General features: G+C 38.6%; 1 non-coding gene across 1 annotated transcript; it reads right to left on the minus strand.

Moving 5' to 3' along the window:
• Positions 1-4,551: 4,551 nt before the first annotated feature.
• LOC126804748 (small nucleolar RNA R71) lies at positions 4,552-4,658 on the minus strand. Its single transcript, XR_007673626.1, has one exon. It is a non-coding gene; the product is annotated as a small nucleolar RNA R71 (small nucleolar RNA).
• Positions 4,659-13,460: the final 8,802 nt, after the last annotated feature.

The following is a 13,460-nucleotide window of genomic DNA, read 5'->3' on the forward strand; positions in this document are numbered from 1 at the left end:
TTTCTTTACATCGTTTGCGTATCTTTACTATTCCAATTGTGTATCTTTTCAATTCTCGTTTGAGTATCTTTCTGTAAGGCTTTCTGATGCGAGTTTCTATTGAATTTGAGAGTTTTGCAAGTGTGGGAGTGTGTTTCTTTCAAACTGAGTATGTTTACATCGTTTGCGTATCTTTACTATTCCAATTGTGTATCTTTTCAATTCTCGTTTGAGTATCTTTCTGAACGGCTTTCTGATTCTAGTTTCTTTTGAATTTGAGAGTTTTGCAAGTGTGGGAGTGTGTTTCTTTCAAACTGAGTATCTTTACATTGTTTGCGTATATTTACTATTCCAATTGTGTATCTTTTCAATTGTCGTTTGAGTATCTTTATGTAAGGCTTTCTGATGCGAGTTTCTATTGAATTTGAGAGTTTTGCAAGTGTGGGAGTTTGTTTCTTTCAAACTGAGTATCTTTACATCGTTTCGTATATTTACTATTCTAATTGTGTATCTTTTCAATTGTCGTTTGAGTATCTTTATGTAAGGCTTTCTGATGCGAGTTTCTATTGAATTTGTGAGTTTTGCAAGTGTGGCAGTGTGTTTCTTTCAAATTGAGTATGTTTACATCGTTTGTGTATCTTTACTATTCCAATTGTGTATATTTTCAATTCTCGTTTGAGTATCTTTCTGAACGGCTTTCTGATTCGAGTTTCTATTGAATTTGAGAGTTTTGCAAGTGTGGGAGTGTGTTTCTTTCAAACTGAGTATCTTTACATCGTTTGCGTATCTTTACTATTAAAATTGTGTATCTTTTCAATTCTCGTTTGAGTATCTTTCTGAACGGCTTTCTGATGCGAGTTTCTATTGAATTTGAGAGTTTTACAAGTGTGGGAGTGTGTTTCTTTCAAACTGAGTATCTTTACATCGCTTGCGTATCTTTACTATTCCAATTGTATATCTTTTCAATTCTCGTTTGAGTATCTTTCTGAACGGCTTTCTGATTCGAGTTTCTATTGAATTTGAGAGTTTTGCAAGTGTGGGAGTGTGTTTCTTTCAAACTGAGTATCTTTACATCGTTTGCGTATCTTTACTATTCCAATTGTGTATCTTTTCAATTCTCGTTTGAGTATCTTTATGTAAGGCTTTCTGATGCGAGTTTCTATTGAATTTGAGAGTTTTGCAAGTGTGGGAGTGTGTTTCTTTCAAACTGAGTATCTTTACTTCGTTTGTGTATCTTTACTATTCCAATTGTGTATATTTTCAATTCTCGTTTGAGTATCTTTCTGAACGGCGTTCTGATTCGAGTTTCTATTGAATTTGAGAGTTTTGCAAGTGTGGCAGTGTGTTTCTTTCAAATTGAGTATGTTTACATCGTTTGCGTATCTTTACTATTCTAATTTTGTATCTTTTCAATTCTCGTTTGAGTATCTTTCTGTAAGGCTTTCTAATGCGAGTTTCTATTGAATTTGAGAGTTTTGCAGCTGTGGGAGTGTGTTTCTTTCAAACTGAGTATCTTTACATCGTTTGCGTATCTTTAGTATTCCAATTGTGTATCTTTTCAATTCTCGTTTGAGTATCTTTCTGAACGGCTTTCTGATGCGAGTTTCTATTGAATTTGAGAGTTTTGCAAGTGTGGGAGTGTTGATAGGAGCACAAAGTGTGACGTTCTTAATGTATATATGCCCTATTCTTATGCTTTGTTACTTCTTATTTAGTTGTTTTAGGTTCATATTTGATACATGTATGTTCTAGGTAGAGCTATTTCGATTTTAGATGATTTGATGATGAAATTGTGCTAAGTGTTAGAACTCCTGATTGAGCTAGGATTCCTTACTCGACTAGGACTCTACTTTCCTATTTTCATTCTTTCCTATTCCTTAATCGACGATTTCTTTTCAGGAAAGACAAATCATATTTGGAAAGAAAGGAGAGTTGCCGAGTTGCATTCCTAGTTGAACAAGGAAATCATATTCGAGTTGAACAAGGAGAAGAGGAGGCCGGCCTAGCTACTCCTAGTTGGACCAAGAGATTGCCGAGCTGCCCTTTAGAGATTTCCCTATTGGACTTGGTTTCCTACATCAAGATGGATATGGAGTACATAAATCAAATCCATAACAAAGAGGATTTCAGTTTCCCAATTGGATTCTATTTCCTTTTAGCACGCAAGAAGGCTTCCTACACCTCTATATATAGAGGCCGGCCTCTCCATTCAGCAACATCATCAGCCCTACACACAAACACAGCCATAAGCTCTGCCGAATTCATCCTTCACCATTCCAAGAAATCCTAAAACCGATTCCATCATTCCCCACCTATCAATAGCCTTTCAAACACGCTTGTGAAGGAGGTTTCATCCATAGAAGTCTTGGCTACACTTGTGGATTGCTTGATTTATAAAGTGTAACCATGATTCACTCTTGTTTAATTTCGGTTTTGGTTTTGTTCTTGTTCATGGATGAAGTTGCGATTTGTTTAGAGTAGTCTTGTATCAATTTTGTCTATGAAATAGCTACTTGATTCAATTTATATAGAGGATTCGAAAATTATGTTTTGGTTTTATGGATTTCGGTTTTGGTTTCTGCCGAACCTAGCTTTTGAACAATTTCGATGCCTATATGTTATGACTATGCTTGTAGCATGATATTTAGGTTGTTGGATTAAAGACTTATGCTAAGAACATGTTTATTCTTGTTTATGTGATTTTCGAATTGCATGGTTGTTGGTTAAGTAAGTGACATACTTGATGAATTCAATGTGCATGACTTTGGGATTACAGGATTAAGATGAACATGTTAGAATTTCGATTATGGCTGCTTGGTTGTGATTGAATGTGTTAAGTGTCTATGTGTTTAGGTTACTGCTTAGAACCCTAAATGCATGATCCATCCTTGGTGATTTATTGCATAGTCTCGGCATGATGCTATAAGAAAGACATGAAGCTTGTTTCGATTCCCTCTATGTGATTTGTTTTGGTGATTGTTTATGTGTTGGTTGGTTGAGCACATGTATATATTAGTTTAGGTTTTATTTACTGTTTTTATGATTCAATCCAAAATCTATATCAAACCTTAAAACCTTTATGAATTCGTGTGAGTATTGTGATCCTAAGCCCTGGCTGGATCCCCGGTTTGTGAACGATACCCTCTTGCTTTATACTACTATGATGTGTTCAGGGTTAAATATTGATGTCGAGTAATCGAGCAATCATCAAATGGCGCCGTTGCCGGGGATCCATTAGAGATGGATCCCTAACTTTTACTACGAATTCATTGTGAATATTGTACATTTGTATATTCTCATTCTTATTCTTATTTCGTATAACATATAGTAATGTATCTTAGGTTGTTGTTTTGGTGCTTGAGTGAATGATTGTTGTAGGTTGTAAATCGAACGGAATAGGTAAAGTCCCTTTTGTTAATATTAGCCTTAACCCTTCATGCTAGCTCTCGAGTTTGCATGAGGTCGAGGGCGGCTTTTATTAACACTTGGAGATTTGTCTAACACATGAGGTTAAGTCCAGCTGAGTAAGGGGCACGCTCTTTTATTACTCTGGTGCATGGGACCAAAATTGGATCTCAGAGAACTACTGACTGACATACATCTCGGTGATGGAGTCGATAGGGAGTTCGCTCTCCGTAGTTCAACAAATGAGTCCTACCATGTTCACTATCTCTGATTGAGCTAAAGGCCTTCTGAAACAAAGACTTGATCTTGTGTCTAGGCATCCATACTTAGGCCGCACGTCCACCTTGATTTACAACTTAGAATCAATCGATCATTCAATCATTGAGATAGCAAAAAGAACTTGTGAATTGTATGAACTTGTGAAAACGTAAAGAACTAACACTTGTAAACTTGACGTAGTTGCCGTGTCCTTCCCCTTAAGTGTGCGTGTGTATGACTAAGGGAATGCACGAATTTTATGTATCCATTATGTATTCTTCAAGGCTAACTCGTTACCTTTCATATAAACAGGTACTATGCATGTCCGAATTTTCTAAGAAGACACAAGAGCTCAAGGATCGAATTCAAGCACTTAGAGATTTGAACAACTCTTTCATAAGTAGACCTTTGAATTTCGAAACATCTCCAAGCAATTCAATCTTAAACTCTTCACCTAGATCAGAAGAAGAGGAGGATCTTTCCTTTCCCTTCGCCTTCAAGTCCGACTTAGACACAATTGCGGGCCGTGACATAATTCCTGTGGGTGCTCCAATGGCACTAAAGAATGCATTCATTCCTACCACCCCAGAATCACCTTCATGCATTGCTTTCACTCCACCTGATGAAGCTAACTTCTCCATTCCTGTTCAATTGCTTGGGCAGCTGCCTAAGTACTCTGGTTCATCAATGGAAGACCCTAATGTTCACCTTAGGGAGTTCTTGGACATTTGCAAGCTCCAATCGATTCATCACCTTTCTCAAGAAGGCTTGAGGTTGCTTTTGTTCCCATTTACCCTTAAGGATGATGCTAAACGTTGGTTATATTCTTTGCCTGCAGGAATCATCACTACATGGGACGAAATGACTAGGAGGTTCTTGAAGCAATTCTTCCCTGCTCAACTCACGAAAAGACTTAGGAGGGAGATTCAGAACTTCACTCAAAAGGATGGTGATTCACTCTATGAGGCTTGGGAGGAATTTCAGGAACTAGAAAGGAAGTGCCCTCACCATGGTATTTCGTTGGATGACTTGGTGCAATTCTTCTATGAAGGACTCGACACCACCAATAAGAGCATGGTGGACTCGGCATGTGGCTGCACATTCATGAACAAAACCGGTCAAGAAGCTTACACCTTGATCGATGACTTGGCTGACAACAATCGCCAATTTAGTTCCAAGGAGAAGAGAGGAAGCAAGAGCCGTGGGGTGTATGATGTTGATGCAAGGAATCAGATGGCGACTTTAGAAAGGAAGCTTGACGTGCTAGTCAAGGCATTCAATGGTTCGAGCATCACCCCTCAAGCATGCGGCATTTGTTCTTTCAAGGATCACACTACTGACAATTGTCCAAATGGTGCAATGACTGAAGAAGAGTTGAACTTTATGGGGCAACAAAGGCCTAGGTACGATCCATACTCGAACACATACAACCCTGGACTTAGGGATCATCCAAATTTTCGTTGGAGCAACAATGCTCAACCATCCAATGCTCAAGGTCAAGGACCTCGTCCTTCAGGTTTGTTTGTGAGGCCTCAGGTACCTCAAGGTTCTGCTCCCTTTAACTCTAATGTTCATGGTTCGAATAATGCATCTTCACCTAATTATGATGAACTTTTGAAGTCTCTTGCTCAAGGGCAACAAAATCTAAACTCTGCTACTCAAGCATTAGTTACAGGTCAACAAGCTCATTCTAAGGACATAATCGAGCTTAAGAAGCAGATGGGACAAGTGATCGATTTCATGGGCAAGATCCATGAAGGAGGGAAGTTGCCGAGCCAAACTGAGCCTAATCCGAATGTGAAGGCCATGGTGACACGAAGTGGGAGGACTTTGGATGTTCCAATGCAGCAACATAAGAAGGCCGTGCCTTCTAAAGGTAAGGAGGCCGAGAAATACAATGTCAAAGACCTAGAGAAGGACCCTGCCTCCTCTAAAACCAAAGATGCCGTGCCTCTACCAAAAGAAGATCGTGCTTTGCATGACAAAGGTAAGGATCCTAACTCTAGTGGTTTGGTTTCAACTAATGATCTTTCTCGTGTTCCCTTCCCTAGTAGATTCGCAAAGCAAAAGAAGGATGACTCTGATCAAGCCATGCTCGACATTTTCAAGAAGGTGGAAGTGAACATGCCTCTTATTGAATGCATACAACAAAATCCTAAGTATGCTAAGTTTTTGAAAGAATTGTGCACCAACAAGAGGATGACTCGAGAGAAGGAGGTTGTTACAATGAGTGAGACGGTTTCTGCCGTGCTCCAAAGGAAGCTACCACCAAAGCTTAAGGATCCAGGGAGTTTTTCTATCCCTTGTACAATCGGAAACATGACATTTGAAAAGATAATGTTAGACTTAGGTGCATCTATCAATGTAATGCCGCACTATATCTATGAGAACCTAGGTCTAGGTGATTTGAAACGTGATAATGTTGTGATTCGATTGGCTGATTGTTCCAACAAAGTCCCTTTGGGCTATGTTGAAGATGTTCTTGTGCAGGTTTCGAGCTTGATCTTTCCTGCCAACTTCTATGTCATAGACATGGAGCCAACGGAGGCAGATGACAAGGAGGTTCCTATCTTGTTAGGCCGCCCCTTCATGAGGACCGCAAGAACAAAAATAGATGTGTTTAGTGGATCACTCACCTTTGAGTTCGATGGTGAAGTGATTAGCTTCAACATCTTTGAAGCTATGAGGTATCCTCTTTCGGAGTTAAGTGATTGTTTTTCAGTTGACATACTTGATTCCCTTGCAGATAACTATCTAGATACCTTGACAAATGACGAGTTGGCACTCACTATTGCCCAAGGGGCCGGATTCACAAGTGATAGCTCGAACATTTCGGTGCTAGAAGCTAAAGATGCCGTGCCATCTTTCATTCATGAAACCGTGACCTCCCTTAAGGTTGCAAGTGAGGTAAGTTTTGTCTCTCCTAGTCCAATTCTCTTAACTACTAACAAGAATCTTCCTTCTGTGGTGCAAGCTCCGAAGCTTGATCTTAAGGTTCTTCCGGACCACTTGAAGTATGCGTTTCTAGGAGAAGAGGATACATTGCCCGTGATCATTTCATCTGCACTAAATGAGGAGCAAGAAGAGAGATTGATTGAAGTGTTGAAGAGACACAAGACGGCAATAGGATGGACCCTAGCCGACATCAAGGGGATCAGCCCTACCATGTGTGTGCATCGAATATTGCTAGAAGATGGTGCCAAACCAACCAAGGAAGGTCAGAGACGCCTTCACCCACCAATGATGCAAGTTGTAAAGGATGAAATCACCAAGTTGCACGATTGTGGCGTGATCTACCCCATCTCGGATAGTAGGTGGATCTCTCCCATTCAAGTTGTGCCAAAGAAGTCAGGCATCACGGTGGTGAAGAACAAGGACAACGAGTTGGTACCTCAAAGGACGGTGACCGGTCATAGAGTTTGTATTGACTATAGGAAGCTCAATGCGACAACAAGGAAGGACCACATGCCATTGCCATTCATTGATCAAATGCTTGAGAGGTTAGCTGGTCACTCTTTCTATTGTTTCCTTGATGGATATAGTGGATACAACCAAATAAGTGTTGCGGAAGAAGATCAAGAGAAGACTACATTCACATGCCCTTTTGGTACGTTTGCCTATCGTCGCATGCCTTTTGGTTTGTGCAACGCCCCAGGTACGTTTCAACGTTGTATGTATCACATTTTCTCCGAGTATATTGGTTCCAAAATTGAAGTTTTCATGGATGATTTTTCTGTCTATGGTGAAGATTTCGAAACTTGTTTAGAAAATGTTGAACTTGTGCTTAAACGTTGTGAAGAGACTAACTTGGTTTTGAATTGGGAAAAATGTCACTTTATGGTCACGCAAGGTATTGTCTTAGGTCATATTGTTTCATCTAGAGGAATTGAGGTTGATAAGTCTAAAATAGATCTTGTGCGTCACTTACCCCTCCCCACAAGTGTGAGGGATGTTCGATCGTTTCTTGGACATGCAGGTTTCTATCATAGGTTTATCAAAGATTTTTCCAAGATTGCGAGACCAATGAGTTCATTGCTTCAAAAAGACGTCCCATTCAACTTTGATGATGATTGCAAGCATGCATTCGAGACTTTGAAGAAGCTCCTAACTTCAGCACCGATCATGGCACCGCCGGATTGGTCCTTGCCATTCGAGTTGATGTGTGATGCCTCCGACTATGCAGTTGGAGCCGTGCTAGGGCAGAGGAAGGATAAGCAGCCCTACGCCATCTACTATGCATCACGAACACTCAATGATGCTCAACAAAACTACACCATAACTGAAAAAGAACTTCTTGCCGTGATCTTTGCTCTAGATAAGTTTCGTTCTTACTTACTTCAATCTAAAGTTATTGTTTACACTGACCATGCAGCTTTGAAGTATTTAATGACAAAGAAGGATGCCAAACCGAGATTGATTCGATGGATTCTTCTACTCCAAGAGTTTGATCTCGAAATCAAGGACAAGAAGGGAAGTGACAATGTTGTGGCGGATCATTTGAGTCGATTGGTGAGAGATGCCGAGCCCTTGGCCATCCAAGAGAGCTTTCCGGATGAGCAACTCTTTCGAGTTGAGGTAAGTGAGCCATGGTATGCAGATATTGTTAATTATCTTGTTTCTAAGCAATTTCCGGATACTTTATCGCATGCACAAAAGAATAGACTCAAGGCATTAGCTAAGTATTATGTTTGGGATGAACCATACTTGTGGAAACATTGTGTTGATCAAATCATTAGGAGGTGTGTCCCTGAACATGAACATCACTCTATACTTACGTTTTGCCATTTTGAATCTTGTGGAGGACATTTTGGTTCACGTAGGACTGCTCTTAAGGTGCTCGAATGTGGTTTCTTTTGGCCTACGATTTTCAAAGATGCATATCATTTTTGCATGACTTGTGATAGGTGCCAACGTATGGGAAACTTAGGATCTAGAGATCAAATGCCTATGACACCGATTATATATGTCGAAATTTTTGATTGTTGGGGTATTGATTTCATGGGACCTTTTCCTAACTCAAATGGTTACTTATACATACTCGTTTGTGTTGACTATGTTTCGAAATGGGTGGAAGCAAAGGCCACCCGGACTAATGATTCTCGAGTTGTTGCAGATTTCCTTCGTTCTAACATTTTCTCCAGGTTTGGTATGCCGAGAGTTATCATTAGTGATGGAGGATCTCACTTTTGCAACCGGACCATTGAGGCGTTGTTGAAGAAGTATGGAATTAAGCATAAGGTTGCTACGCCTTATCACCCTCAAACAAGTGGACAAGTAGAGCTATCTAATCGTGAGATCAAGAGAATTTTAGAGAAGTCTGTTGGACCATCACGCAAGGATTGGTCTAACCGATTGGATGATGCTCTTTGGGCCTATAGGACGGCATACAAGACTCCCCTAGGCATGTCACCATTTTGACTAGTTTATGGCAAGGCGTGCCATCTTCCTGTGGAGCTTGAACATCGTGCATGGTGGGCTGTGAAGAATTTTAACATGGACATTGATGAGGCCGGATTACATAGGAAGTTGCAATTGCATGAGCTTGAAGAGATTAGGAATGAGGCTTATGATTCGGCAATGGTTTACAAGGAGAAGACTAAGACATTCCATGACCGCATGATTAGGAAGAAACACTTTGTCGTTGGGCAGAAAGTTCTTTTATTTAATTCTCGACTTAGATTGTTTCCGGGCAAGCTCCGTTCTAGGTGGCTTGGACCGTTTGTTGTTACTAATGTTTTTCCTTCTGGTGCTATTCAGATCAAAAGTATGGTGCATGGAAAGGAATTCACGGTCAATGGACATCGCTTGAAGCCGTACTATGACAATTTCGTGGAACACAATGTGGAGGAGACGTCTCTCCTTGATCCTACGGCAAGCAAGTGATGCTTTGGAGATAGTCTAGGCTATAGACTCTAAACTTAAGCCAATGAAGGAGCCATCAACGAGTGTTTGCATTTTCTTATCCCTTAACTCTTTCTAATTTTCGTTGCTTATCATATTGTACATTGAGGGCAATGTAAGTTTTAAGTGTGGGGTGGGGTATACATCATTCGTTGAATTCTATTGTTTGATGCTATGTGTTTCAATTTTGTTGCTTTATACTACTATGATGTGTTGAGGGTTAAATATTGATGTCGAGTAATCGAGCAATCATCAAGTGTGTTTCTTTCAAACTGAGTATCTTTACATCATTTGCGTATATTTACTATTCCAATTGTGTATCTTTTCAATTCTCGTTTGAGTATCTTTATGTAAGGCTTTCTGATGCGAGTTTCTAATGAATTTGAGAGTTTTCCAAGTGTGGAAGTGTGTTTCTTTCAAACTGAGTATCTTTACATCGTTTGCGTATCTTTACTATTCCAATTGTGTATCTTTTCAATTCTCGTTTGAGTATCTTTCTGAACGGCTTTCTGATGCGAGTTTCTATTGAATTTGAGAGTTTTGCAAGTGTGGGAGTGTGTTTCTTTCAAACTGAGTTTCTTTACATCGTTTGCGTATCTTTACTATTCCAATTGTGTATCTTTTCAATTCTCGTTTGAGTATCTTTCTGTAAGGCTTTCTGATGCGAGTTTCTATTGAATTTGAGAGTTTTGCAAGTGTGGGAGTGTGTTTCTTTCAAACTGAGTATGTTTACATCGTTTGCGTATCTTTACTATTCCAATTGTGTATCTTTTCAATTCTCGTTTGAGTATCTTTCTGAACGGCTTTCTGATGCTAGTTTCTATTGAATTTGAGAGTTTTGCAAGTGTGGGAGTGTGTTTCTTTCAAACTGAGTATCTTTACATCGTTTGCGTATCTTTACTATTCCAATTGTGTATCTTTTCAATTCTCGTTTGAGTATCTTTCTGAACGGCTTTCTGATGCGAGTTTCTATTGAATTTGAGAGTTTTGCAAGTGTGGGAGTGTGTTTCTTTCAAACTGAGTATCTTTACTTCGTTTGCGTATCTTTACTATTCCAATTGTGTATCTTTTCAATTCTAGTTTGAGTATCTTTATGTAAGGCTTTCTGATGCGAGTTTCTATTGAATTTGAGAGTTTTGCAAGTGTGGCAGTGTGTTTCTTTCAAATTGAGTATGTTTACATCGTTTGCGTATCTTTACTATTCCAATTGTGTATCTTTTCAATTCTCGTTTGAGTATCTTTCTGTAAGGCTTTCTGATGCGAGTTTCTATTGAATTTGAGAGTTTTGCAAGTGTGGGAGTGTGTTTCTTTCAAACTGAGTATGTTTACATCGTTTTCGTATCTTTACTATTCCAATTGTGTATCTTTTCAATTCTCGTTTGAGTATCTTTCTGAACGGCTTTCTGATGCTAGTTTCTATTGAATTTGAGAGTTTTGCAAGTGTGGGAGTGTGTTTCTTTCAAACTGAGTTTCTTTACATCGTTTGCGTATCTTTACTATTCCAATTGTGTATCTTTTCAATTCTCGTTTGAGTATCTTTCTGAACGGCTTTCTGATTCGAGTTTCTATTGAATTTGAGAGTTTTGCAAGTGTGGGAGTGTGTTTCTTTCAAACTGAGTATCTTTACATCGTTTGCGTATCTTTACTATTAAAATTGTGTATCTTTTCAATTCTCGTTTGAGTATCTTTCTGAACGGCTTTCTGATGCGAGTTTCTATTGAATTTGAGAGTTTTACAAGTGTGGGAGTGTGTTTCATTCAAACTGAGTATCTTTAGATCGCTTGCGTATCTTTACTATTCCAATTGTGTATCTTTTCAATTCTCGTTTGAGTATCTTTCAGTAAGCCTATCTGATGCGAGTTTCTATTGAATTTGAGAGTTTTGCAAGTGTGGGAGTGTGTTTCTTTCAAACTGAGTATCTTTACATCGTTTGCGTATCTTTACTATTCCAATTGTGTATCTTTTCAATTCTCGTTTGAGTATCTTTATGTAATGCTTTCTGATGCGAGTTTCTATTGAATTTGAGAGTTTTGCAAGTGTGGCAGTGTGTTACTTTCAAATTGAGTATGTTTACATCGTTTGCGTATCTTTACTATTCCAATTGTGTATCTTTTCAATTCTCGTTTGAGTATCTTTCTGAACGGCTTTCTGATGCGAGTTTCTATTGAATTTGAGAGTTTTGCAAGTGTGGGAGTGTGTTTCTTTCAAACTGAGTTTCTTTACATCGTTTGCGTATCTTTACTATTCCAATTGTGTATCTTTTCAATTCTCGTTTGAGTATCTTTCTGAACGGCTTTCTGATGCGAGTTTCTATTGAATTTGAGAGTTTTGCAAGTGTGGGAGTGTGTTTCTTTCAAACTGAGTTTCTTTACATCGTTTGCGTATCTTTACTATTCCAATTGTGTATCTTTTCAATTCTCGTTTGAGTATCTTTCTGAACGGCTTTCTGATTCGAGTTTCTATTGAATTTGAGAGTTTTGCAAGTGTGGGAGTGTGTTTCTTTCAAACTGAGTATCTTTACATCGTTTGCGTATCTTTACTATTAAAATTGTGTATCTTTTCAATTCTCGTTTGAGTATCTTTCTGAACGGCTTTCTGATGCGAGTTTCTATTGAATTTGAGAGTTTTACAAGTGTGGGAGTGTGTTTCATTCAAACTGAGTATCTTTACATCGCTTGCGTATCTTTACTATTCCAATTGTGTATCTTTTCAATTCTCGTTTGAGTATCTTTCAGTAAGCCTATCTGATGCGAGTTTCTATTGAATTTGAGAGTTTTGCAAGTGTGGGAGTGTGTTTCTTTCAAACTGAGTATCTTTACATCGTTTGCGTATCTTTACTATTCCAATTGTGTATCTTTTCAATTCTCGTTTGAGTATCTTTATGTAAGGCTTTCTGATGCGAGTTTCTATTGAATTTGAGAGTTTTGCAAGTGTGGAAGTGTGTTTCTTTCAAACTGAGTATCTTTACTTCGTTTGCGTATCTTTACTATTCCAATTGTGTATCTTTTCAATTCTCGTTTGAGTATCTTTATGTAATGCTTTCTGATGCGAGTTTCTATTGAATTTGAGAGTTTTGCAAGTGTGGCAGTGTGTTACTTTCAAATTGAGTATGTTTACATCGTTTGCGTATCTTTACTATTCCAATTGTGTATCTTTTCAATTCCCGTTTGAGTATCTTTCTGAACGGCTTTCTGATGCGAGTTTCTATTGAATTTGAGAGTTTTGCAAGTGTGGGAGTGTGTTTCTTTCAAACTGAGTTTCTTTACATCGTTTGCGTATCTTTACTATTCCAATTGTGTATCTTTTCAATTCTCGTTTGAGTATCTTTCTGTAAGGCTTTCTGATGCGAGTTTCTATTGAATTTGAGAGTTTTGCAAGTGTGGGAGTGTGTTTCTTTCAAACTGAGTATGTTTACATCGTTTGCGTATCTTTACTATTCCAATTGTGTATCTTTTCAATTCTCGTTTGAGTATCTTTCTGAACGGCTTTCTGATGCTAGTTTCTATTGAATTTGAGAGTTTTGCAAGTGTGGGAGTGTGTTTCTTTCAAACTGAGTATCTTTACATCGTTTGCGTATCTTTACTATTCCAATTGTGTATCTTTTCAATTCTCGTTTGAGTATCTTTCTGAACGGCTTTCTGATGCGAGTTTCTATTGAATTTGAGAGTTTTGCAAGTGTGGGAGTGTGTTTCTTTCAAACTGAGTATCTTTACTTCGTTTGCGTATCTTTACTATTCCAATTGTGTATCTTTTCAATTCTCGTTTGAGTATCTTTATGTAAGGCTTTCTGATGCGAGTTTCTATTGAATTTGAGAGTTTTGCAAGTGTGGCAGTGTGTTACTTTCAAATTGAGTATGTTTACATCGTTTGCGTATCTTTACTATTCCAATTGTGTATCTTTTCAATTCTCGTTTGAG

Source organism: Argentina anserina, unplaced genomic scaffold, assembly GCF_933775445.1.
Source record: "Argentina anserina unplaced genomic scaffold, drPotAnse1.1, whole genome shotgun sequence".
In the NCBI taxonomy this organism is placed as follows: Eukaryota; Viridiplantae; Streptophyta; class Magnoliopsida; order Rosales; family Rosaceae; genus Argentina; species Argentina anserina.